The following is a 27,885-nucleotide window of genomic DNA, read 5'->3' as shown; positions in this document are numbered from 1 at the left end:
ACTGCTGAACCGAATGAATAAGCATTTTCAGAACTCTAATGGAAAATTGATGAATTCATAAAAGTGCTAACAAATGATCAAGATGAAAAAAAAGTTAATTACATGGGACTGAGTAAACTGATGAGGATGATTATAATTTTTGTGACTTTCTGTTTGAATAATAAAAAAAAAAAAATCCCACAAGGACTCAGAGGCAAAAAATATACAAATTAATTTTCACTGCAAAGTAAAGGAGCTGTTACAGTGGAGGATTACTGGACTGAATGTCAATATTATGACATAGTATGAGTGTGTTTCGTGTTTGGGAATTGCAATCATTGTTGCTTTTGTTGTGGTCATCCATTTACAAAAAATATATATATATATTTTTAAAAAAGAGGAAGAGAGCAACCAAATCAATAAACAAATCTACCAATGATAGTAAGCTCTAAATACTAAACTAAGATAAACATAAAAACAGAAACAAATTAGATGCAGAAAGCAAACCCCAAGTCTACAGTTGTTCCCAAAGTCTACCGCCTTAATTTTGGGATGATTTGTTGTCTATTCACGTATTCCAGAGATGCAGGGTACATCAAGTTGATTGTGGACGTTTAATCCATTGCTCCTGAGGCTGCTGGGAGAGATTTCCCTTTCTCTTCTTTGTTCGCACAGCTCCTGGGGTTCAGCTTTGGATTTGGCCCCGCCTCTGTGTGTAGGTGGCCTGAGGGCATCTGTTCTTCGCCCAGACAGGACGGGGTTAAAGTAGCAGCTGATTGGGGGGCTCTGGCTCACTCAGGCCGGGGGGAGGGAGGGGTACGGAATGCAGGGTGAGCCTGCGGCGGCAGAGGCCGGCATGATATTGCAACAGCCTGAGGCGTGCCGTGTGTTCTCCTGGGGAAGTTGTCCCTGGATCACGGGACCCTGGCAGTGGCGGCTGTGCAGGGTTCTGGGGGGGGGTAGGTGTGGAGAGTGACCTGTGTTTGCACACAGGCTTCCTGGTGGCTGCAGCAGCAGCCTTATTTCATGCCCACCTCTGGTGTCCGCCCTGATAGCCGCGGGTCGCGCCCATCTCTGGAGATCATTTAGGTGGTGCTCTGAATCCCCTTCCTCCTGCACCATGAAGCAATGGTCTCTTGCCTCTTAGGCAGCTCCAGGCTTTTTCCCAGACTCCCTCCTGGCTGGCTGTGGAGCACTAGCCCCCTTCAGGCTGTGTTCACGCAGCCAACCCCAGTCCTCTCCCTGGGATCTGACCTCTGAAGCCTGAGCCTCAGCTCCCAGCCCCCACCTGCCCTGGCAGGTGAGCAGAGAAGCTTCTCAGGCTGATGAGTGCTGGTCGGCACCCATCCTCTGTGCAGAAATCTCTCAGCTCTACCTTCTGCACCCTTGTTGCTGTGCTCTCCTCCGTGGCTCTGAAGCTTCCCCCCCTCCACCCCCCGTTTCCACCAGTGAAGGGGCTTCCTAGTGTGTGGAAACCTTTCCTCCTTCACAGCTCCCTCCCACTGGTGCAGGTCCTGTCCCTATTCTTTTGTCCCTGTTTTTCCTTTTTTCTTTTGCCCTACCCAGGTGCATGGGGAGTTTCTTGCCTTTCAGGAGGTCTGAGGTCTTCTGCCAGCATTCAGTAGGTGTTCTGTAGGAGTTGTTCCACATGTAGATGTATTTTTGATGTATTTGTGGGGAGGAAGGTGATCTCCACGTCTTTCTCCTCCACCATCTTGAAGCTATCCCTGGTTATCCATTTTAAATATATCAGTATGTACATGTCAATCCCAAACTCCCTAAGTATCCCTGGCCCCCACCCTTCCCCCAGTAACCTTAAGTTCGCTCTTAAGTCTGTGAATCTGTTTCTGTTTTATAAGTAAGTAGATTTGTATCATTTTTTTTAGATTCCACATATAAGCATATCATATGATATCCGTCTTTCCCTGTCTGACTTACTTCACTTGGTATGACAATCTCTAGGTCCATCCATGTTGCTGCAAATGGCATCATTTCATTCTTTTTCTCTTTAATAGATTGTAGGACCAGCTGTTCTCAGGCTTCTTTTGTTCATCCTCATCATGATCCTTTGCTTTGATGAAAACAGGGAAAACATTTACAAAACACTTTTGACTTTGCCTCAGCAAGACTTAATGATTTGCATCAGGTAAAAAACCAAAGGAGAAATGTTGAGATTTGTAACATGAATGTTTGCCTCTCTCTAGTTCCCAGTTCTTTCTCTGGTAAGGAAACAATCCCAATAATGAGACCACTTTTCTCTGCTCCAGACTGTAAATATAGAATCACAAGCTGGTAGCTCATGAGCCTGTGCTAGTCCCCAAATGTGTGTGCTTGATGTGTCAAAGTCCCTAACATTCCGTGTTATATTACACACACTGTTCTCCAAACTTGCATTGCTTATGTGGCCCCTGAAGGTATCTGAGTCTGGCCCAGCAGACTCATAAACCTTCATCACTGCTGCTCTCTGTTTTTCGTCACTGGGCTGTATATCATCTCTCCCTTACCTTTATTTTACCCGTGACTAGAGTTAATGGCAGACTGTTGACTGTACATCTATTAGGAGACTCTATTGCCACACTCTATAAATGTCAGCTAGAATGCCTCCCTCTAGCATTACAGAAAGCTCTTTGTGAACAAAACTTATTTTTAGAAGTGCAACATAGTGATTTTTTTCTAAAAGTAAAGTTTGAATTTCCATTTTATTTAGAAGCCTTAAGGACATTATGGCTGAGGAAATGCATTTTCAGCCAAGAGGCTTGATCATATTGTCCTTACAAGATGACAGTGGGTATTTTGCTAGAGTAAGGAAAAGAAAATTAGACTTGTCATTCTTGCTTAGGTATCTGAGAAGTAAGTGTACAGCATGAATGCTGCTGGCTCAGGCTTTTAGACCTGAGCAAAAGAAGCAACAAGACTCCATTTTCAGTACTATCTGGACTTAGCACCTATTCTGGGCAAAACCACTGCTCAAGATCACAGTCTCAGTCTTTCCGCAAACATGTTACAGTATGTAGAGATTTTGGCATCTCTTTTGGATCTATTCATAGTTATCATTTTTCTATTCCATCCAAGTCTCCCCAAATACAAAGTGAATCCTGGGTGAGTCTCCATTGTACCTAGCTTACGTGTCATTAACAACCACTCAAAATAAGCCTTGAACCTGCACTTCACTCTAAACATTGCCTTGATATCAGAGCTGGTCCACTGGAAGAAAACACAGGAGTTTGTTTTCAGAAAGACTGGTTATCAGGCAGGAAAAAATATTCAGGCAAGATTAAGAGAGAGACCCAAGCAGGATTGGCGCCTCAGTGGGCACCCTTATTTATATGCTTAAAAAAAAGAAGAATGTTCCAAAAAGTTTAACAATACACATTTCTTCTCATTGCCATGGTTTGAGTTACTTTCAAAATAAAGATTTTTCTATACAAATGTATGATTTTTACAGTGCAAATTTTAACATTTTTTTAATACTCTCCCACCCCATACTCAGGACTTTACTCAAGTAATACAGAAATATGAAAGAGAGGTTGGCACATGAAGGCTAATATCCAGTATACATACCGCTCCCCATCCCCCATTTTATAGCACACATAGCTTGTCTTAGTTCTTACCTGGTAAATGATGGTGTTCTTAAAGGGATTGTGGCTTTTATTACACTTCAAGGTTCCCATAGGATCATGAGTTTGCAAATGATAATTCTTAGTGCCTGAATATTAGCTCACTAATCATTGCACTGTCCCTGTGAATGTGTCTGAGTTTTATCATTTTGCAAGTGGACATGCTTATTTTGTCTCTCAATTCTGAGAAATAGGATTTTCAATAATAATTTTATTTGGGTCTGTATAGTTAAGACTCTACTTAAAAGACTGTGTTTTAAGTTAGGACTTTATAAAGAGAACATGTTAATTAAGAAAAACTAAATTCATGATAGAATCAACCATGAGCACAGAAATAGAAAATGCCAGCAAATTTCTGGATATGCATATGCGTGTATACTCACACACTAATACATTACAATAACCATGCAGTCTGGGAATTCAGAGATAACCACAAATCTCTCTTCACTGTTGCATCGATGAGTCCCTGCATTGACTCCGTAAGGGAAATTACTTTTTTCCTCATTATCCTTGTTCTGGTATCCATTTATCTTCCACTGTATCCACGGAAGCCCAAATAAGATTCATAACTTCCTTGCGTTAGAAAATATATGTCAATTCTAAGATTGGTTAGTTTCTGTTACAAGTGCTTACAGTTTTGACTTTTTAAGGACAAATTATTTTAAAAGGTGTAACTATTTCTGTTTCTGTTTGAGAATGTGAAGATTTGAACAAGTACAACTTCAGGTTACAAGGCTCTCTTTTACTTGCTGCAAAATGTCTTTTTTCTTTTTTCATGTTATGCATTGGGAGGAATTCGTACTCCTCCCTGGTTCTCGACAGGACAGGAAAAACACTGGTTTCAGAGTTCTCAAGAGGAGAGTTACCCCCTTATAAGCATGTTTTTAAGTTATTTGCTTTATAATCATTCCCATCTATTTCTTAATTATTTCTTATATCACCTTCCCCTGACCAAACAGTAGTAGCAGTTGGGATGGAAAACTGTCAGATTTGTACCTCCAGATTGTTTTGCTATTTAACAATTTTGTTACAGGTATCAGAACTTATCTTCCAAGCAGTTTTAGCTTCTAAAAATTTTTAAGGCCAGAGCGTAATTTAAGAGAGATACCAGTCTTGCCTGGGAAATTCCTGGCACTGTCAGAGTAGGGTAATGGCCTGAAAAAACATTTACAAAGATGTTTAGGCACAATATAAATTTTCCTCTTCCTGTCTCTTCCTAATTCTTCCTTCCTTCCTTCCTACTCCCATCATCTTGGAAACTCAGATAACAAGAGACAAGAACAGTTTCTGGTACTTCTCTAACCTAAGAGCTTTTACATCCTTTAAGAATTATAACTTTGCCAAGTAAACTACAGCTAGATTACTGAGTCTCCCAGGCCATGAATTTAAAATCCCAACTCACCCATATTTTGTATATTAGAGAGAAGAAACCTGCATTCTTCACTTTTGTCTATACATTTGCACGTCTGTAGCTGATTCCGAGAGCGAATAACTTCAGACCCACAGAGAGGCATTCATTCTGAAACGATTAGCTGGAAACTAAAGGAACAGTATGTCCCTGTGTTATAAGTATAAGGCTATTAGGCTTTAAGGAGAGAATGAAATGTCAGGTCCTTAAGGGAAAATGGAAAAGAGGCATGTGTGATCAGACCACCCATGATGGCAGTTCTCTTGCTCTCTGTATGTTCCCTGCTCAACCAGAGCAGTCCCCGCTTCACCTACACTCTACTCACATGACTGACCTTCCCTCTTAATCATAGGGCTTAATGTAAATGCTATGTACTTGTCCCTGGCCCCAGCTACTGATTGTTCTAATCATTAGACCAGAACTATCTCTACTATAACAGTTTATCAAAGAGACAGTGCGGGACCTGCTCCTCTGCTTGATTTCCCTGGTAACTGATGAGTCAACCTGATATCCATTCCCTCTATAACCTCCCTCTGCCCACAGCGAAGACAGCTGCTGTGTCCTGCCCGCCGTGTGCTGCACATGGTGCGTTGTCGCTCCAGGATCTTGCTTCAGACGCATAAGATTCCCCATCTATTAAACCATTGATGTCTCTTTCACTGTCTCTGGGCTCTTTCTTCGGTCTTGAGGCTGGGCAAATACAGGGCTTGCAGGCCCCTGGAGTGCAGCCCAACAGGGCAGATTCAAATGTTTCCTTTTCTCATTCCATTTTACTATTAATCTTCCCATTTGATATGAATATGCTTTTGTTTCTCTACATTTACTCATTGTACTTTATGACTCTCATACTCTCAAACATGGTCCACATAAAACCTTACTCAAAAGGAGCAATCCCTTCCAGATGGAGCTTATCAAGTAGGGCAGAGTTGCAAGAACCTGTAAGCATTTGTCTGAAAGCAAAATCTGCTTACCTTGCAGGCTGGTCTTTTAAAAGCTTTCTTACTCTGAATTCAGTAGAATTCACATGACCCACCTGTACACCAAGACTAAGGCTGTAGGAGTGCTTTGGTGTCTGTTTCAATTATTTTCCAAAAATTTAGCATGTCAGACAAACCCATAATGACACTCACTGTGCATCTCTCCTCCACATCTCAATCATTTGCCACTGAAAAGATTTAAGCACACAATGAATGCTCCATGCACATCTATAATTTACATTCCTTGCAGTGAGTCACCTGTTTTCTGTCCTAAAGGCATTTTCTTTGAGCATCACCCTGGCTGTCCATTGAAGTTCCTGTGTTGGAAATAATTCAAGTATTGAGGCAAAATTCACTTCGCTGAAGTGCAAGGTATGCTAAGTATTGACAGAAAAGTTTTGAGTAATAAACGTGAACCTTCAATCACATGCCCACTTAATACATGTTTAACAGAGGAATTGTCAGCGTTCTGGACTTAGCTGGGTGCCTAGTTCTGGACAAGGAGATGTCCCACAACATGAAATGCTAATAACCAGGATAGACTACCTCCCCATAACACAGCTATCTTGATTTATTTTCTTGATTTCATAAAATATGGAGGGTACCAATGACCAAAAATTTCTTGTTGAAATAGAACGTATATCCCACCTCTATGAAAATTAATGCTGTCAAAACAAGGCCAGCCTCCTTAACAATCAGTTTCATAAAGGAGGTGGAGGCATTTGATAAGCCTAGAACTAAATAAAATATTCTCAGTCAGATTCAGAATACATTCCTAGGGATTTACCTCTAAAAGAGTTATCCAGGGTACTGACACCTCTATTTCTGGGATTCTGAATTAGTGCACTGGAACCTCTGTGTCTAAATCTGATTTACTGCTTCTTCTTCAGCCTTGCCCTATAATTTTCAACTCTTCTCATTTTAGCTTTTTCTTTGACCTTGTAGTGTAAGCCCTGACAGTTGGGTTTTCTTTCTTTTCTTTTTGTAATGGAAGTGCCTGATTTAAGCTTTGATTGTCCAGGCATGTAGTTCAAAGATGGCTATCTTGAATAAACACATGGCCAGCCACAGGACTAGATGAAGAGCCCGGCCACCCCTCCCCCACTCCCACAGCTCCTTTGTTTTAAGTATCTTGGCTGATTTCAATAACAACCATTTGGGCCACTTGTTTTACTCTTCCTGTGCTTTAAATTCCCACTCATATGTTTTAAATTTACCAATAAAGAGTGAGCACGTGAAACCCTAGGCCTCAACCCTTGACCCCAATAAAACCAATAAAATTGGAACCCAAAGCCCGAACTCTCTCTCACTCTCTGCCGGCAATCTTGCTGTGTGGTCCCCGGAGTGCTGTGTAATTTCCAGGACTTGTAAGTGATAAACGTTTTTTCTTTTTTTAAAGTTTCCTAATGGTTATAGTGGAGGGCATCTTGCAGTCATAATAAGAACCATGAGGGCCAGTCTAGCCATAGCACTGTTTACTGATAGGCTAGAGACTGAACCCAACACAAAATAGACCTCATCCTTTCATATTTCAGATACTTCAGATAACTTGTAAATCATCCCTCTGCCTTAATGTCTAGCCATCTAGACATCTAGCGTAGCTTACTTATACCTAGTACCAGCAGATACTAAGAGGTTTATTAACTGAGAACACCATCTCTTTTACCTCCCTATACCAACACCCTGCTCCAAAGCCACTATCTTAAGCAACATCTCTGACTCTCCTAGAGGTTAAAGGGGATTAAAAAGGAATCTGAATACCTAAAATACAGGCATATGGTTCATTTATGGTCAGCAATATATCCTTCAACTATCTAAGGAAAATAAGCCACCTGAACTACCCCATAAGTTTTCTAATTCTGTACTTCAAGGAGTAAATCCTTGGTCAGGCTGACAAAAATTTAATTGGACACAAGGATTTATTTAGACTTTAGAGTGGGTTTGTCAGTTTACAAAAATACTCCTAAATAATCCTAAATTCTAGGATTAAAAACACAAACTTCACAATAAGAGTCTTGCACTTTCTCACTTGAATAAAGAGACGTAGATAATGAAATTGTGGCTCTGAGGATTTCTGAGGTACCTTATTGTGTGGAGCTCTCTTGAGTTAGAGAAGAATCATGGAGCTGACCAATGGAGGCCTAGAAGCAATGAGATAATCCTCTAGCTGCGACCTAAAGGCAAATATCCATGCATCTAATGGAACACAGAGATCAGCCAGGACAAGCTTTCACAAGCAAAAAAGGGAGAATAGGACAGGAATCTCAGTATCTGTGTGAGCAAATACATTCCTGAAGTTGAGATCATCAACTGAGTACTAGTTTGCATAGAAAAATATCTTGGTATTTGACACTGGTGAGCATTCAACTCTTTTCAAACTTATTTTGAAGAGTTGTCCTTGAACTTACTTGTACCTTCTGAGAGTAATTTTCAATGTCTAAACAAATGTCTTTTGTGTTTATAATTTAAATCATATTCAGAGTTAAAGCAGGAATAAAGTAGATAGGTACCAACAAAACTTATTGGTGTTGTGAAACCATTGCAGCTGAACGTAGTATGAAAGTTAATAATAGTACTAGTGTTACTGTTACTAAAACAATTTGAAAATTGAGTGCTTCATAAAATGCAGTTGGTTAAACTGTCTTCAAAGTTGTTTGTACCCCTCTAAGTCAAACAGTACAATCAGCATAGCTCTAGAAATGTTTCAACTTGAATAAGTCAGGTGAAATATGAAGACTGTTAACTTACAGTAAGTCCGTACATAGATTTAGTTGAAAATTTAATTGACTTCCCTAAGTGCTTAGGTCCATGTATACTGCAAAGATCTTACATTCGATTGATACTGACTTTAAAAAAAGATGGATGGAAATCACCTTTCTCCACAACCGTATATCATTTCAAACTCATTAAGAGTTTCTTCTTTTATCTATCCAGGGATAAAGGCTTAGCAATATTATAAGGGATTGTTTTGAATAAACTTTTCATTTTAGCCAGATACCTTACTGTGGAACAGGCATTAGAGTCAAGTAACACATTGCTTATTGCTTTCTGGACTATCAGCTTCCTTGCAAAACAATGTGTTGCATGCACTGTTGGTTTCTCTTATTAGAGTATGTGTCATCTAAGGGAGGAGAGACAGGGTGACACTCTTACAGAAATAGTATTGATTAGGGGTTGCTGTTCAGTTTAACGACGTTTCCAAATTAAGTGTGATAATGACTGATACAGTGCAGTATAACATGTAGCTCTTAAATACTAAGGGAACTCAGAAGTTTGTTTCAATTGATTAACGTAACAATATTCACTTTTCTAATCCTTTGCAGACTGTAATGTGGAGGGTGTTACATTTAACAACCCTCCTTATGATCTGAAAGAGAAAAATGTCTAACTTAAGTACTTCAAATGATTTGTGTTTCTGTTTTGCTCTATAACAGCTTTAGAGTATCATTTTCACAGTTTTCTCATGAGATTAGAGACTACACGGCACAGATGTTTTCTCTTTCAAATACTCATCAAGTAAACACATGTACCTGGCACCACACTGTTTTTCCTCCCATTCCACTTCACCAGTTGAAGGTCCATTTGATACGAATTGTGAAACTAAATTATCAGGTGGGACAAATTACAAAACACAGCAAGCAATTGCAAGAGAATTCTAGGAACAAGTGGTCAAATGCTTCATTCCATCCTAAGAATTTTTGGTGTGCTTTGGAGCGAGTGGCTAACTTGAAGGATAGATGACCTTTCTTGGATTGATACACACATGTACTCACTGAAAAAAAAATCTTTATGTTGTTCAGAATAGGGCAACCTGTAATCACACACTTTAATGAGATTAAAGGATTGCTTTTCTAACATTTCCACTGTCTTTATTATTTTCTTCTCTTGTTTTGACAATCTCTTAAATATTAATGTTTACTAGACCATCGTCTCTCATGAAACATTAGCTAGTTGATCTACTTTACCCTCAGAATTTCAAATTACTGAATCTCTAAAATCTTTTACTTCAAATTCAACTTACACCTTTAATTTCAAACTATCTGTTGAACACGTGGGTATTCCCTAGCCATTGTAACCATGAGAATAAAGCAATCTAAAACTTAGAGTGGAAAACTTCAATTTAGAGTCATTCCAGTGGTCTAGAGAGAGATGATCAGCACCAGAACCAGGGTAATAGAAGTAAGAATGCAAAAGAGGATATGGGTGAAGAAAAAATTCATAAGATTGAAATCTTATGACTTCAAAGACTCTTAGATATGGAAGAAATGGAGAGGAAGAGGAATGGGCCTGTGATGATCACAGATTTCTGACTTGGCAGCCTGAATGGGTATAGGGAATATGGGGAGAAAAGATACAAGAGGACAGGACAGATAATAAGACCATTTCTGGAACTGGGGACTGAGATAACTTCAAGATATACAGGTGAAGATATCTGTTAAGGAACAGAATATAGGGGCCTGAAATCCAGGAGAGAATTCTGGGCTTGAGCTGAAATCATGGGCATGGAATATAATACCCTGAAAGAACATGTAGAAAGAGAGGAAAAGATGATGAATAAAAATCCAACACAGAATTTCTTGTCTTACTATACCTTCATAGTAATCACCTAATTGATTTTAAAATGTTGTAATTGTCTATATTTTTCAAAAAATCACAAATTATAAACATATGATTAAGAAAATGAATAAAAATTTAGCCTTTTCAAGTATTGTAATATTTACAATAGGTAATAAAATTATATATATAGTATATATAGAGTGTATATATGTATATCAGAATTAGATACGGCATCTCTTTTACCAATCTTTTATAGTCATATTCAACAATTTTGAAAGAGAAATGAAGTGATACATTTACATACAGTAGTTTAAAATGCTAAAAAGTGTTTGGTAGGCAGTAATTAGATCAGAATTATCTGGTTTGGAATTTTACAGGCCACTAAAGTTAACATTCCCCTTATATCTAGGGATGCAGATGAATCATCAATATCAGCAGAGGCAAAAGCAGCAAACTAATTTAGGCATCTTTGGGGTAGGCAGTATTACTATCAGCATACTCACTCATGCCATCTGCAATAAGGAAAGGACATTAGTTAAATTAAATGCAAAGGGGATGCCCAGATTTGAATACTTTTTTGTTCAGGTATGTAATAGATGGTCTTCTAATGCTAAGCTTCTGAAATGGTAAAAAGATGTTAGTGTCCCCATAGCATTGGCTTCATTCTCTCTATAAAATTGTTAAGAAGAGCTCTGTCATCTCTGGTAGCACATCAATGCCTTTGGATAAATTGGCCCACTCAGGGCAATGGAAATTGTTAGCATTTTCCTCAGAGCCATAGATGTACATGTTGCCCACTTTGCTTTGAGAATTATCTTCTATGGTTGAAAAGAAAATTAAAAACCACAATAATTTTGTTTAGGGTAGATATAAGAATACATCTGGGATTATTAGTACCAAATTTGATGTACTTTGCACAATAAAGATTTGACATTACTTTTGAAGTCATAGAATTTGCAGATATTCTAGGCAGCTTACTTCAATGCTTTGTCTCTTCCAATCTGTAGATTTAGAACCCCACTTGCTTTATCTACTACCACATGAGTAAATTTGATCCCTTCTTCTTATTTACTACTCTTTATATATATATATATATATATATATATATATATATATCTGATACTGTAAGTAGCATATATATTAGAAGCAATGTTTCCTTGGCAGTTTACACCCTCTAGACCATAAACAGATTGGACAAGGGACTATGTCTTTCTCTTCTTACTTCCCTAGAATATAGAACATAGCATACAGTAGGTGGTAAATATGTGTTTGTTGAAATGAAAAATGAAATGCATACTCTTATTTTGGAAGTATAAAACTGAAAATGAAAGTATTCTGGAATGAAATGTGTATTATGGGAAGCTTAAGCAAGATAACATTTGAGAAAAATGAAGCAGATAGAAAATAATACATTTTCAAAGCACAGAAAAATATAAGCTAATTCTGAAATATATTACTGTTTATATCAGTTTCATTTGAATAAGTTGTTTCCGAGAGGTGAAAAGGAATTTTAAAATATATTAGTGTTATATTTTCTACTCTTTTTGGTCTTGAATTTTTCAGAAATGTACCTGAAATGTAGCTGGGGTATCAGTTTCTTATTATGATATAGGTAGAAATATCTGTAATTAATTGAATTTTAGACATAGTTGAGCTAATTCTGAGTGGAAAAAAAAAGTAAAAAATCCTACCTGTACAAAAGAGCTCTCAACTGGTATGCTTTGGATACAGATGTGCTTACAGATGTGCTAAGGAGTTGATTTCCTGGGGCCATGATGTAGCCACATCCAGTTACCTCAGTGTAATCTATAAATATTATTTTCTACATGGGCCAAAATGTGAAAATGGTTGAGAATCACTTCTTTGTGGCATAAGAGTAAATCATGACGTTGACCTAAGCCATTTATTATGAATAGCAAAATGTTATAAACAACAAAATTATATTGATATTATCCATTTATACGTGAAGAGAAACTTTTAAAAATCTTTGTGCTATTTGTTTATATTGACAACATAATACGTGGTTTATATTGGCAAGAAACCAGCATGACCTCAGTAGGCATCAAGTTTAGGCACAATATTAGGAGTAGTTGTCTTTCAGGTATTATATATTCTTTACTTAAATTAATTATCCACTTTAATGAAGTCAGTTACACACTAGGGGTTCATGGCACCAGAGACCAAACTCTGGTATCAGGATCAGTGACAAATAGCACGTGTGGAACTGTTATCCCAAACTAAGGATTGAAAAAGGCAAGTAATAAGGAGAAGCTGAAGTTTAACAATCTGAGTCATGGGAGATCTTATTCAACCAGAGTTCAAGCAGCTGGGAAACTCGGACAGAACACAGCCATATGCCTGTCTCTACAAATGACCTAATTTCATTCCTTTTTATGGCTGAGAAATATTCCACTGTATATATGTACCACATCTTCTTTATCCATTCCTCTGTTGATGGATATTTAGATTGCTTCCATGTCCTGGAATAGTGCTGCAGTGAACAGTGGGGTACATGTGTCTTTGAAATATGGTTTCCTCTGAATATATGCCCAGGAGTGGGATTGCTGGGTCAAATGGTAGTTCTATTTTTAGTTTTTTAAGGAACCTCCATACTATTCTCCATAATGGCTGTATCAATTTACATTCCCACAAACAGTTCATGAGGGTTCCCTTTTCTCCATACCCTCTCCAGCACTTATTGTTTGTAGATTTTTTGATGATGGCCATTCTGATCAGTGTGTGATGATACCGCATTGTAGTTTTGATTTGCATTTAGTGATGTTGAGTATCTTTTCATGTGTTTGTTGGCCATCTGTACGTCTTCTTTGGAGAAATGTCTATTTAGGTCTTCTGCCCATTTTTTGATTGGGTTGCTCATTTTTTGCTATTGAGTCACATAAGCTGTTTCTATATTTTGGAGATTAATCCTTTGTCAGGTGCTTCATTTGCAAATATTTTCTCCCATTCTGAGGGTTGTCTTTTCATCTTGTTTATGGTTTCCTTTGCTGTGCAGAAGCTTTTAAGTTGAATTAGGTCCCATTTGTTTATTTTTGGTTTTGTTTTTATTGCTCTAGGAGGTGGGTCAAAAAAGATCTTGCTGTGGTTTATGTCAAAGAGTGTTCTGCCTATGTTTTCCTCTAAGAGTTTTATAGTGTCTGGCCTTACATTTAGGTCTTTAATCCATTTTGAGTTTATTTTTGTGTATGGTGTTAAGGAGTGTTCTAATTTCATTCTTTTACATGTAGCTGTCCAGTTTTCCCAGCACCACTTATTGAAGACACTGTCTTTTCTCCATTGTATATTCTTGCCTCCTTTGTCATAGAGTAGATGACCATAAGTGCCTGGGTTTACCTCTGGGCTTTCTATCCTGTTCCATTGATCTATATTTCTGTTTTTGTGCCAGTCCCATACTGTCTCGATTGCTGTGGGTTTGTAGTATAATCTGAAGTCAGGAAGCCTGATTCCTCCAGCTCCATTTTTCTTTCTCAAGATTGCTTTGGCTATTTATGGTCTTTTGTGTTTCCATACAGATTGTAAACTTTTTTGTTTTAGTTCTGTGAAAAATGCCATTTGTAGTTTGATAGGGATTGCATTGAATCTGTAGATTGCTTTGGGTAATATTGATGTGGATTGACCTAGAGAGTGTCATACAGAGTGAAGTAAGTCAGAAAGAGAAAAACAAATACTGTATATTAACACATACATGTGGAATCTAGAAAAATGATATAGATGATCTTATTTGCAAAGCAGAAATAGAGACACAGACATAGAGAACAGATATATGGATACCAAGGGGGAAAGCGGGTGTGGGATGAATTGGGGGATTGGGATTGACATATATACACTATTGATACTATATATAAAATAGATTACTAATGAGAACATACTGTATAGCACAGGGAACTCTACTTAATGCCCTGTGGTGACCTAAATGGGAAGGAAATCCAAAAAGGAGAGGATATATGTACATGTATAGCTGATTCATTTTGCTGTACAGTAGAAACTAACACAACATTGTAAAGCAACTATACTCCAATAAAAATTAATTTAAAAAAAAAAACACACCATGAGTATCACCTCACACCTGTTAAGATGACTATTATCAAAAGACAAGAAATAACGTGTTGGTGAGGATATGGAGGAAAGAAAACACTTGTGCACTATTGGTGGGAATGTAAAGTGGTTCAACAACTATGGAAAATAGTATGGATATTCCTAAAAAAATTAAAAGTGGAATTACCACAAGATCCAACAATTCCACTTCTGGATATATATCAGAAGAAAATGAAAACACTAATTAGAAAAGATATATGCACCCCCATGTTCACTGCAGCAGTATTTACAATAGCCAAGACATGAAAACAACCTAAGTGTACACCAATGGATGAATGGATAAAGAAACTGTGATATATATAGATATAGATATAGATATAGATATATGGAACGGAATATTATTCAGCCATTAAAAAGAATGGAAACTTGCCATTTGCAACGACTTGAATGGGCCTTGAAGGCATTATGCAAAGTGAAATAAGTCAGACAGAGAAAGACAAATACCATATGATCTCACTTATATATGGAAGCTTAAAAAAAAAAAAGAGTTCATTGCTACAGAGAACAGATTGGTGGTTGCCAGGAACAGGAGGCAGAGGTGTGGCAAAGTAGATAAAGAGCATCTAAAGTTACAAACTTCCAGTTAAAAAATAAATAATCATGGGGATGTAATGTACAACATGGTGACTATAGTTATTAATGCTATATTAATAATACTATAATCGCATATTTGAAAGTTGCTAAAAGAGTAGATCTTTAAAAAAAATTTGTAACTATGTATGGTGACAGATGTTAACTAGACTTACTGTGGCGATCATTTCCCAATGTAGACAAATATTGAATCATTATGTTGTATACCTGAAACTAAAATAATGTTATATGTCAATTATACCTCAAAAAAACAAACAAAAAAAAAAGCAGAAAAGAAAAGAGTACAACCATATGCAAAGTCCAGAGATCAGGATCCAATTAAGAATAGTAAGGTCAAGGACTTAATTTAGAGGTCAGGGAGGCTGTCTATAGTAACTAGCTGTCAGCGGCCAGAGGTCTGGGAGCCGATCAGTTGCCTGGAGCATAAGAAGAGGTCAGAGGAAACATGAGGTCCAAAATTCAGACCCAGAAAGCCTGAATTAGTGAGACCAATACCCAAAGAATTGACGTGATCTAAAGTCAGCAGTATTTTAACTTAAGCATTCTTGATGCTTTCTTCCTACTTTCTGTCAGGACAGGGGTAAGTCTCAAAAGGCAGACATAGACTAAGATCCATTCCTATAGTCTGTTTATTTGATCTGATTCATCATATCATTGGCCTCCTTCTCTAATATTCATTCCCCTAATATCTCTGTGGTAGCCTCACTGGGCTACTAGCTGATCTTTGAAAATGTCAAGCACTCCCAAGGGATTCAGATTTGCTGTTGCCTTCAAAAGCTCTCTCCCAGGCATTTGAAGCATTTGCTTTCCCATTTTGTTCAGAGGTCTGTTCCAATAACACCGTCTCAGCAAGGTCTTTCTTAACAACCCTATGTAAAATATCAATAGTACCATATATCACCTTCCATCCTTTAACTATTCTCATTTTCATTCATAGACCTTAACCCTATGATACTGCATTGCATCTTATTTTTTATTTGTAAACAGGATATAAGTACCATAATGGTAGAAAACTTGTTGTGTTTCCCATCTTATCACCAGAATCTAGAATAAAGCCTAACACACAATAGTTATTGAAAGAATAAATAAGTGAATGAACATTTTGAGTAGAAGCTACAGGTAGTTGGAGACTTAAATGAGAAGATGGAGTTACAGATAATTTTGTAAGCTCACTGATGAAGAGGATTCTGTCCTTGGGTATAACTAGGGTGACCATCTGTTAGAGTCTGAGCAGGACAGTCTTGTTATATAATTATTGTCCCAACAAATTACTGATAGGACTGTGTTTCTGTTTATGCTCATAATATTTTGATTTGGATGATAATTTAAGATCACCCTAAGGGGACATTTGTATGGGAAGGGAGCAAATAATGGGTGAATTTAGACAGTGCTAGTCTCACCTGTTTTAAATTACAAGCACCTGAGGGGAAGTTATATGATCATTTGTTTTGATTGGTTCTTTAGCCATTGAAATTGCATGTGCCTCTGTTGGACGCCAATCTCTAAGGTAATAGCTTTAATTTCAAATGCTTCAGGAGATAGCCAGGTAACAGGAGTGTGTGGAGTGGGCAGAGTGAAAGACAGTGGGGAGCCGTGAAGACTACGTGAAGCTAGATTTCCATGTCCCATAGAAAGAGGAAAGCTCCTCTGCAACCACAGCCAACTGTATTGTCATGTCAAAATACAGGCCCAATAGTGCAGTCCTTACACATTTAAAGAAAAAATATAAATCCAGGAGAGGAGACCATGATGGTGGGGTAGCAGGATGTGGAACTCACCTTCTCCAACAAACAAATCAAAAGTACATTTACATGTAGAACAATTCTCATTGAAAACTAACTGGAAACTAACAAAGATTCCTGTCCAACCAAGGTTGTAAGAAAGATCCACAGGGAATCGGGTAGAAAGGGAAGCAGGAGATCAGATTGGGGCCTGTGTCCCAGGGAGGGGACTCAGGAAAAGGGAGATTACATGGGTAGAAATTCTCCATGGGGTGTGAGTAGTTCGAGCCCCAGATTGGGCCCCCCTGCCCTGAGGTCCAATAGCAGGAAGATGAGTTGTCTTGGCTGGTTGGAAGGGTGGCGGGACCAAGAGGAGGGCTATGGGAAGCCTGGATTCTGTTCCAGAGGAGCATGTACACCCTTGCTTACTCCTGAAACACAGCAGAGATAGCAGATTGAAACTGCATGGATAGCAGACTAGTTTCCCACGACCACCCTAGCACACGCCCCACACTGAGCTGAGTGACTGCTCTGGCCTTGCTTGCTTTGTGACACAGCTCCACACTGAGACAAGGGCTCCTGCAGCCAAGAAGAAAGCTCAGCTGTGAGACACAAAAGCAGCTTAGACCCAAAGTGATGTATGAGCAGGGCGGGGGGCAGCCATTGCTTGCACTTACCCAGGCGGTGCATCAGGAGCCGCCCCAAACTCTGTCTATGGCTGGACCACCATCGTCTGCATCCTGTCCTATGCCAAGAGCCCACACCAGTGCTTCCTGCGCTGCAGTGTGGCCCCACATTAGGGTGAGAGTGGCAGAGGCCAAAAGGAGAACCCAGCAGGCAGGGACAAAGGCAGATCAGACCCAAAGCTACATTTGAGCAGGGCCAGTACGGGTGCAGACACAGGCAGTGAATCAGAAGCAGTCCCAATCTCTGTCTGTTGATGGACCATCACAGCACGTGCCCAGACCCACACTGAGTGCACACACCAGACCCTCTTGCCAGAGCACTTCTTCCCTCTGGGGTGAGGGTCCTGGTGCTGGGAGGTAGGAGAGCTTGAACCTGACCCGCAGGGCTTCTGCTCCAGCAACTTGGGACCTGCCCTCACCCCAGATAGGGTGATGACAGACACTGAGAAGAGGAGAAGCCCCAACTCACATCTGGCTCTGGCCCTAGACCCTCCATCTTCAGCCTCATCTCCTACCAGCGTGACAGCTGCCAGCGCACCCTGAGGAAAGACATGACTTGTGTTCATGTCGAATTCAGCTCTCCCATCAAAGTCACTGTTCTCACATAGACTCTATAGGGATGCTCCCACACAAGGACACCACTTCAAGACTGCAATAGGCAACTATTTCAGCTAATTTCACAGAGACAGTGAAAGTTAAGCAAAATGAGAAGACAGGGGAATTTGTTTCAATTGAAAGAGCAAGAGAAAACTGCTTAAAAACAACTAATGAAACAAATAAACAATTTACCAAATCAAGAGTTCGAAGCATTATTAATAAGAATGCTAACTAAATTAGAGAAAACAATATATAAACACATGTGTCCTAGCCACAGCAATAAAATAAAGAAAAAGAAAAGGCATCCATATTGGAAGAGAATAAGTAAAACTGGCACTATTTGCACATGGTATGATACTATACATAGAAAACCCTAAAATCTTTACCAAAAAACTATTAGAACTAATAAATGAATTCATTAAGTTGCAGGATGTATTAATATACATATTACCCAGCTATAAAAAAGACTGCCATTTGCAACAATGTGGATGGACCTAGGGAATATTATGCTTAGTGAAGTAAGACAGGGAATGGCAAATAAACACTGTATGTTATCATATACGTGGAATCTAAAAATTAAAACAAATTAATATAACAACTTATTCTGGCAAACTTGGTGACAGCTACATGCAATCTACAGAAATAGCAATAATAGGCAGACTGATTCTAGCATGTGATTGGGGGCATTATTATTGGCTTGATAGCCGATTAGCCTGATCTGGCCCATCCAGAGATTCTGAGAGCTATTTAATATCAATAAGTTCCCCTTCAGCTTAAGATAGTCAATTTCTATAGTTTTCAGTTAAAAAGCCTGATTAATACTACCCTTCCAAAATAGTGCCCTTCCGTTTATTCTTTATTTTTTTCCATTTACTTTTTTTTTCATGGAAAAGAATTTTATTTTAAATATAGCAGTGTGTACATGTCAATCCCAAACTCACAATCTATCCCTTCCCCCTACCCTTCCCCCCTTGGTAACCGTAAGTCTGTTCTCTAAGTCTGTCTCTTTCTGTTTTGTAAATAAGTTCATTTGTATCATTTTTTTTTTTTCAGATTCCTCATACAAGTGATATCATATGATATGTGCCTTTCTCTGTTTGACTGACTTCACTTAGTATGATAATCTCCAGGTCCATCCATGTTGCTGCAAATGGCATTATTTCACTCTTTTTAATGGCTGAGAAATATTCCATTGTATATATATACCACATCTTCTTTACTCATTCATCTGTTGATGGACATTTAGGTTGCTTCCATGTCTTGGTTATTGTAAATAATGCTGCAGTGAACATTGGGGTGCATATATCCTTTTGACATGTTTTTCTCCAGATATTAAGTATATATCTGGAGAAAATCCATTTACTCTTTTAAATAACTAATATTTTTGAAAACTTGCTACATATTTGCCATGGTGCTAAACATTTGGATTCCATTATTTCAATTAATTCCTTTGATTTAGGTGCAAAATTACTCTTAACTTCTCACTATATGGCCTCTCCAAGACCTATGCATGATTGACATGTATGTGCTCATGGTGTCTATGATGGTGGTTTGCACTGAGTAGACACTCAATAGATATTAATGATGTACTAAAAATTTGCATAGAGATTTTGTCTTAGTCTTCTCAGGATGCCATAATGATACCATAACTGAATTTTATTTTCTCACATTTCTGGAGGTTGGAGGTCTGAGATCAGGGTGCCACTATGGTTGGGTTCTGATGTGAGCTCTTCTCCTTCCTTGCAGGTGGCTGCCTTCTTGTTTTATTCTCACAATGCAGAGAGAGAAAGCAAGCACTCTTTGATGTCTCTTCTTATAAGGGCACCAATCCCATAAGACCAGGGCCCCACCCTCATCACTGAGTTACCTCCCAAAGACCCCATCTCCAGATACCATCACATTGGAGGGTAGGGCTTCAATGTATTAATTTTGAGGGGACACAAACATTTAGTCCATAGAACTTTGAATAAATGGAAATTTTATGGTTTTTACCTTTGGGTAGAGGCAGTAGAAAGTTAACCTATGAGCTGAGACAGAAAATGGAATCCAATGGAAGGAACCTTCTCTTTGGAGAGGTGGTTTGGGAAAATGTGAAAACAATAATACAGTTACTTTGATGAAATAGCTGTAAAAGCTTGCAGATTAGTGGACCTACAAAAGAAAAACAAATGATCTCAGTCTTATTTCTATTGCTCAAATTAATGAAGTAAACTTTGTATGAAAAGATTACCTGCAGAAATAATGCTATTATTTTTCATACCTCTCATTGTAAGTCTCCATTTATTTTGGGTTTGCTCACCAGATGCTCCTGTAGAAGGATCTGCAGATATATTAAGAGAAGCTTTTGAAACTTCCTTAGGGAGTATAAAAGGAAATGGAGGGAGAGTTAAACATCCATCCCTGTGCAATTTTTGCTGTTCATCCTACTTGCTTCTCCTGTGGCTTTTGACTCTCTCCTCTACTTGAAGACTTGGATTAGATAATATCCTCTGACCTATTATTTAAATTCATTATTTAGTCTTATTCCCACCCCTGGCTTCAATCTAGGGAGCTAGAGAAGGACAATGAATAGAAATTGGGTTTGTTAACACCCGTGGTTCTGCATTAATGAGGCAAGATTCTGGAGCTTTGAACCATCACTGGCTCAAGAGGGGAGAACAGCAGTATCTCCTCACTGAGTGTGTTCTGGCAGCAGCTCAGCCAAGTCACAGTGTAGTTCTTCGAGCTACCCCATGACATGGATCACAGTGCAAGCTGGCAGAGGAACAGGCATTTCATAGACTTAAGCTGGAAAAAGTTTGAGCATTCCCTATTGTGGTGACGAGAATGGGGCTTACAGCAAACTTCATTTCAAATCCCAGCTAAGCCCCTAACAAATTGTGTACAATTCATTCACGGCCCTATGGCCCAGGTTTTCTTTAATAAATGGGGGAATAATTCTTTCCTTCCTTATAGGGATGTTGTGAAGATTAGATGTGATAATGCACTATGGAACATACTGTGAAATAGGTGCTCAAAACATATGATTTGAGTGGATTAATGAATGGACATGTGTAGTGTGTTTAGTATTCTACCTTGTACTTTTGCTCAACAAATGGGAGCATTTGCAGGCCAGAGCTGGGGAAGGATCCCATCTCCTAGCTTTATCTTTGTGGTTAACATCCTCAAATGGAGGAAAAATTCATTCATCTGCTTCCTCAGATTCTAGCATGCCCAATGAAGCCCCTAAGTGTTATAAGAGACAGCATGTGAGCAAGCTCCCTTCTCTTTCCTGTATTCCATGTCACCAGAGTAGTAGGTGGCGGGCTACTCTCTCCATGTCTCTATTCTGTGTGTCAGGAAGAACAAAGGTATGTTGGCTTTGAAGCAGATCTAGGGTGCTTCTTTTTAGTTTGTTCCTTCTGTGCAACAGGAATAAGATAGGATATGGATTTCAGCCAGTGGGTGAGAAGGAGGCCTCTGGGACCCTATCCTAGGCCACATGTTCCTCTCCAGCTTTCCTTAGATTCTTAGGTAGTAGATATATCTGGAATACTGTGAACCCTCTTTCTCTTGCCATCAAGTTGAATTGCAACCACTATACTTAACTAGAAATATTAGCTTGGATCATATAAAACTGCTGATAATCAAGCATTTTTGATCAACAAAAGCAGTGATTTCATAAAGTTTCATAAAAATAAATAAAACGAGTTACCTCACACAAACTCCTAAAGCATGATGCATATTTACTAAACAGATTTTTTTCAGAAGACAGAGGGAGGTAATTTTCAGAGCGACATTCCCTGATAAACTCTTTTAGCCTCCTCCAATCCCATTCTCACATCTCTCACCCCTTCATCTCTTCTTTCTCTGCCTCTCTACCATCACTTTTCCAGGCCCCCCAACCTCCATCTTTTAACCCTTATCTCCCTCCCATCCTGGGATTAGGCAATTTTTTTTTCAGGTAGAACAATTTGGCCTTTTTAGCTTCCTAATTTCTCCTCCTCATCTCTCACCCCACTCAACACAATAAAATCCAATAATTACAAAAACAAAGAAATCTCTCTCTCCACCAAAGAGGAGGGTGATAGGATTATAAACACTTATAATTTATTTCCCTGACACATAAGAAGATTTCAGATGGAATTATAAGCATCTTCCTATTTGTAAGAAACATATTTAGCTAGAGGGGAAGCAACAAACCTTTTTATTTTCAAAGTGTGAAAATGGCTGCCTCTCTGTTGCACTTTGTGTCATGAAACTTTATTAGCACAGTGAGAGAAGATGGCTGTGGAGCTCCTGAAAAATGACAAACTGTCATTTTTTATGTGTAACGATTGTGGGTAATTAAAAATCTAACAATTTTAGAAAGAAAAATATATTTGCACATGGAAATGTGTACAACACACCCACCCATATGTACACATATATTCACGTAACCTCATTGTTACAGGCTGAATTGTGCACCTCCCCGCCCCTCCGCCCCATTCCAATTCATATGTTGAAGCCCTGACTCTCAATATGACTCTATTTGGAGATAAGGAAGTAATAAAGTTTAAGTGAGGTCACAACGGTGAGGCCTTAATCTGACAGGACTGGTGTCCTTATAAGAAGAGGAAGAAACACTGGGATGAGAGCACACAGAAAAAGGCCATCTGCAAGCCAAGAAGGGATCTCTTGCCAGAAACCAACCCTGATAGCATCTTAATCTTGGACTTCTAGCCTCTAGCACTGTGAGAAAATGAATTTCTGTTGCTTAAGCTACCCAGTCTTTAGAATTTTGTTATGGCAGCCCTAGCAGACTAATGCACTCGCAAGTCCCAAAACATCAATGGTGGCCACACATTGCAGATTTGCATGTATGGCAGCAGGGAAGACCGCGGGTCTATCAATTAAAGCCTCCAGCAACATGGGAAAGTCATTGTACCTGTTTCATTTTAGGAGCATGTGGTCAAAAACATAGTCTCTTAAGTCAGGTTTTACAGATACATGATGCTGGTGCTTGTACTCTTGAAATACTGTCGTGTGGGAGCGGGAGAGGTGAGAGGTGGCTGTAACATTTCAGCTAGTACTTTATTATTATTATTATTATTTTATATATATATATATTTTTTGCTGTGTTGGGTCTTCGTTTCTGTGCGAGGGCTTTCTCCAGTTGCGGCAAGCGGGGGCCACTCTTCATCGCGGTGCGCGGGCCTTTCACTATCGCGGCCTCTCTTGTTGTGGAGCACAGGCTCCAGACGCGCAGGCTCAGTAGTTGTGGTTCACGGGCCTAGTCGCTCCGCGGCATGTGGGATCCTCCCAGACCAGGGCTCGAACCCATGTCCCCTGCATTGGCAGACAGATTCTCAACCACTGCGCCACCAGGGAAGTCCTCAGCTAGTACTTTTAAGGCGAACTGTGTTGCAGCCTGGAAGGTTGTTCTGGACTTTAAAACTATCCTTATACCTGTCCTACCCTACCCACTGGATTTATTTGGAGTACCCATGATTCCTCCTCCAGCCCCTATTTGGTAGAATCCTTGCCACTAAATGACTTTGACTCTGGGTCTCTTCTCAGCTCTTGAAGCTTTCCCTCCTTCTACCTGGCCATCTATGTTCGGCGTTGTCCCCTTTCTACTGGCCTGGCCTCTCGGCCAGGTCCGCATGTTTGCATGCTGTTCTCCAGGCAACACCCTGGATTCCACTCTGCTTTGCCTCTCTGCAGCTGGTGTGATGTGTGATCTGGAGGCAAAGCTTTGGGTCCAGTGAATTCTTGGGACATCAGAAGTCCCAAAGGACTAAAAGGATTCCAGGATCAGACATTCTGTATAAGGTCATCACCCACTTTCTCTGTGGTCTGGGATAAGGGAGAGGAATCTGTTAATTAACACTGAGCAGGGGGGCTCAAAGAAAAAAGTAGGAGTTCCCAGGATGTCAGTTTCAAGTACAGAAATTTGCCTACCATCTTTCTCTTGAGGCACTGCCCTATTGGTCTTCCAAGGGATATTGTCATTTCAAGCACAAGATCCAACTAACCTCTTCTACCCTCTTCCCTTTCTGCCCACTTCTTGATCAGGGTGGGATTTAACATCAGGAGAACTGAGGACTCAGAAAGGCATCACTTCTTGATGACTTTTTGGGTTGGTCTTATGGTCTAACCAACTATTTACTCATTCAACAAATATTTGTTGAGCATCTACAATGCACCAGACATTGTTTTATTTAGGCACTTAATTATATCACACTGAGGTGTAAAAAGTTGTGTATCAGGGAAAGGAAGTTCCCTGGGTAACCTGGGGAAGGAGGTGATTTGCAATTTTAAATTGAGTGGTCAGGGAATTCCCTGGCAGTCCAGTGGTTAGGACACAGCGCTGTCACTGCTGTGGCCTGGGTTTAATCCCTGGTCAGGGAACTAAGATCCTGCAAGCCACTCAGAGCAGCCAAAAAAAAAAAAAAAATTGAGTGGTCAAGGTGGGTCTCTTTTGAAGGTGGCATTTGGGCAAAAGTTTGAAGGAGAGAAGGGAGTTAGTTGACCACATGTGTATCTTGAGGAAGAGCAATTCTGGGCAGAGGAAACATTAGTGCAAATGTTGAGGCAGGAGTGTGTCTGGTGTGGGAAAGACCACCAATAAGACTACTGTAGCTGGAGTGAAGTGAACAAAGTGGGGAGTAGGAGGAGAAGAGAACAGAGAAGTGAGAGGGTAGCAGGGAGGGCAGTGAGCCAGATCATGAAAGGCTGTGCATGTACACCGTCATCACATATTGGACAGATTGACCTTTGTTTTCATGCAACCTCCTCCAAATTCTTAATGTGTGGTTCCTGAACCAGTGCATTGGAATCACCTGAGAGCTATTTAGAAATGCAGAATCTCAAGCCCCATCCTGGCCCTACAAATCAGATAATGAGCTTTAACTAGATTCTGTGGTGGTTGATACGTACATTAACATTTGAGAAACTTCAGTAGAAGTCTCTTCTATCATTGTAGTGACAACAATCATATCTACACTTTAAAATTTTGTAAAGGTGCCACTTTTGGAGGATATGCTCCAGGGACCCATCCATATACTCCTGCCCTGGCTACCCCACAGTTTACAGGGTATAGTTTGCACATCGGTGGTGGAGATTTGTATTCCTTCTTCCTTGATGTGCATTTGTGGCAGGGAGGCATGCCCCCAGCCAGGGAAAGTATTTTCTGGTCTTCTTTGCACCTAGATGTGACCTATTCACTTGTTCTCAACAATGAAATGCGAGCGGAAATGATGTGTGTTACTCTCGAGCCAAGGATTTTAAGATGATAATAGGGGATTCTCTACTCTTTTTCTCCATCCATCAGAACTATACAGAGAACTCTGAAGCCATAGTTGGATGGAAGAGATTCAGGATGGAAGGTGTCTGGCTGCCTCAGTCGTCATGTGGGAAGAAGCTGGTCACTGCTACACTGAGCTGTTACGTGAGTGAAAAATAAATGTTTATTATGTTAGGTCACTGAAAATTAGAAGTTTGTTTGTTAGAGTGGCTAGAATTATCCTAACTCAAAGATTCTCCAACCTTAGGGTGCATCAGAATCATCTGGAGGGCTGAATAAAGCACTCATTGTTTGACTCCAGAGTTTCAGATTCTGTAGGTCTGGGGTGGGACCCCCCGGGTGGGACCCCCCCAAATTTTCACTTCTAACAAACTTCCTAGTGATGCTGATGTTGCTGGTGTGAAACACTTTGAAAACCACTGCTCTGGCTAATAAAATCGCCATGGGAGAGTGGGGAAGCTCATGACCTCAAAGGATATATCACCAAATAAAAAATGTGAAATTAGAAGTAAACCAACTTAGGCCTACCGGGGACCATTTAGTGCTGCTGTATCGGTTGATTTTACCTAATGCCACACTGTACCATATTCAGTTCAAAAATGGATATAGAAGGGAGAACTGAAATTCATTAAGCTTAATTTTGAAGGGATGATTTAACTGATACTGGCATCCCTGATTTTCTAATTTTCCCAACTTTCATTCTGCTCTTCCAGTCGCTGAAGAGAAGCAAGCAGTTGATTTATGACCCTCATAGAGCTCTTAGCCCAGGTAGTCTTGTTTGCATTTGTGGGAATACTACTGAGCTTTGGGTGACAGGTCCTTGGGTCCTCTGCCTCTCACAGAAGGTGAGGGACATGCAGCTCTTTTCCTGGCTCCACTTTTAAAAAAAACCATCCCAAAATTTCACTGTCACTTAGTGTTATAATGTAAGTTTAAAGGAATTTGCCTGTCTCTGTTGGAGTATTCTGGGCTAGGCTGAAATGAATTAACTTCTTCACGTAGGAAAACTTGCTTCATTTTGGAAGGAGTTACTGTAGGTCTTCCCAAATTGGACTGAGACCTTTTAAGGTGCCTCATATAAATTAAGCCTTGGAATTCTTCAGAGAAACTTGTGATTTGATAGCTCCTCTCATCCAAAGTACTATTATTAAATTACCACCCTGGATTGCTTCACTGACAGCTCTAATTCTTAAAATAGAGATCAGCTATATCCCTAGACACTAACCTCAAAAAGCTGAATCTCAAATTCTAGTTTCCAAATGGTCGCTGGTTTCTAACTACTACTTTTCTATTATACTTTCTAAGTTCACTTGATTTAGAAGACGTGGCATGTTTCTTCTCCAAATGTCTTTTGTGCTCAGTACCTACACATAATGAGTACCATTTTCATTTGCCTCTCTGTTGTTAATTGGTGCCTGGGCCCCCTTTTCTTTCCTAGGTGTTTTACATCTCTAAATCTCACTTCCAACCATATTGATGTCAGGGCAGGTTTGTAATGGGCTTGCTTTGACAATGCAAATGCCTTCAGGTATAACCTGGCTGGGTCCCACCTTCGGAAATGCAAATAGGCTAGATATCTTCCTTCCCCTCCCGCTTTCCTTGTTCCCTCCGTCCCGTGTTCAATCATTTATTTACCACCTACTCTATGCCAGGCTCTGCTAATTCTTGAGTGAACAAGGTGGACAAAATTATGAACCTTATACTCTAGGGGAATATAGGAGACAATAAAAAATTGAGCAGAGAAAAATGTTCAAATAGCATTAAATGTTCTGAAGAAGAAAAAGCAGGGTACAGTGACAGCCATGTACTGGTCTAGAGTGTTCTGGTTGATAGAGAATGGTTAAGGAAGTCTTACTTGAAGAGGTGGTATGTAAGCTGACCACTGGATGATAAGTGAGTCACAGGAAGAGCTGAGTAAAATGTGTTCCAGGCAGAAAGAAAGGTAAGTGTGAAGGGTATGTGCTGGGAACCATTTTAATGTACCTGGGGAACAACAAGGCGATCATTGTGGTTGGAATCTAGTCAACAAGCAGTGGGAGGGGCATTGTCTGATGAGATTGGATCTGGCAGAGGTCAGATCACATGGACCTTAATTAGTGAATTCCTTTAAATCATAATTTCAGTCAAAATCTTGGTAGTTGAAAGGACTGAATTTTTTCATTATTTTTATTTGTGCAACCTGCTTAATTAGCTGCTTCATTTCCTAAATGGTGCTCTGTCTTAATTAGTGGGTGTTTTGAGAGAAAAAGCCTGCTTTAAATTCTGGTACCAGCATTCTTAAGTACTCCTGTTTCCCTCTCCTTTCTGTTTTGGGGACCAGGGGGAGGACACACCATTCAACCCAGCAGGTTGAATGGTGCTGCACTGGACAG

At 39.6% G+C, this 27,885-nt stretch overlaps 1 long non-coding RNA gene across 1 annotated transcript in view; it reads left to right on the top strand.

The window, feature by feature from the left end:
- The window catches only part of LOC132360660 (uncharacterized), a 398,216-nt gene that overhangs the window by 91,743 nt on the left and 278,588 nt on the right, over window positions 1-27,885 (top strand). Inside the window, exon 2 of the long non-coding RNA XR_009501150.1 lies at window positions 25,541-25,657. This is a non-coding gene — a long non-coding RNA (uncharacterized LOC132360660). The remainder of the gene's footprint in view (window positions 1-25,540; window positions 25,658-27,885) is intronic.

The sequence above is a fragment of the Balaenoptera ricei genome, chromosome 2 (assembly GCF_028023285.1).
Source record: "Balaenoptera ricei isolate mBalRic1 chromosome 2, mBalRic1.hap2, whole genome shotgun sequence".
NCBI classification, from domain to species: domain Eukaryota; kingdom Metazoa; phylum Chordata; class Mammalia; order Artiodactyla; family Balaenopteridae; genus Balaenoptera; species Balaenoptera ricei.
This window is presented reverse-complemented; position numbering and strand designations above follow the sequence as displayed.